The sequence below is a fragment of the Ictalurus punctatus genome, chromosome 1, assembly GCF_001660625.3.
Source record: "Ictalurus punctatus breed USDA103 chromosome 1, Coco_2.0, whole genome shotgun sequence".
Lineage (NCBI taxonomy): Eukaryota > Metazoa > Chordata > Actinopteri > Siluriformes > Ictaluridae > Ictalurus > Ictalurus punctatus.
Window position 1 is genome coordinate 6,471,011 of NC_030416.2, and position 557 is coordinate 6,471,567.

Consider the following 557-nt stretch of genomic DNA (forward strand, 5'->3'; position numbering starts at 1 on the left):
GCTTTATCCTTTTCAGGGTCACGGGGAACCTGGAGCCTATCCCAGGGAGCATCGGGCACGAGGCGGCGTACACCCTGGACAGGGTGCCAATCCATCGCAGGGCACAATCACATACACATTCACACACCCATTCATACACTACGGACACTTTAGACACGCCAATCAGCCTACCATGCATCTCTTTGGACTGGGGGAGGAAACCGGAGTACCCGGAGGAAACCCCCGCAGCACGGGGAGAACATGCAAACTCCACACACACACAGGGCCACGGTGGCACTCGAACCCCGGACCCTGGAGGTGTGAGGCGAACATGCTAACCACTAATCCGCCGTATTATTGAGCGCACACACAACCATATTAGACACAAAAAGACGAGTCTTGAAGGATCGACAGTGATTCGTTTATTACAACAAAATTATACAAACCTGAAAAGTAAAAAAAGGCCAGTAACCAAAACAACACCAGAAGATTGAAGACCGAGGATCAGTCGACGCTTATAAATTAAAAAGTAAGCCGAGCAAGAATTTTTAAACGGTAGAAAACAGGGAAAAGTGAGT

At 49.2% G+C, this 557-nt stretch overlaps 1 protein-coding gene across 3 annotated transcripts in view; it reads right to left on the minus strand.

The window, feature by feature from the left end:
* Positions 1-378: 378 nt before the first annotated feature.
* Positions 379-557, minus strand: part of jarid2a (jumonji, AT rich interactive domain 2a) — an 83,163-nt gene continuing 82,984 nt past the window's right edge. For all 3 annotated transcript variants that reach the window (XM_017467313.3, XM_047154157.2, XM_017467309.3), the window contains one exon: positions 379-557. This exon is cut by the window's right edge and continues 1,761 nt beyond it. The gene's annotated coding sequence lies outside the window, so the exon portion shown is untranslated.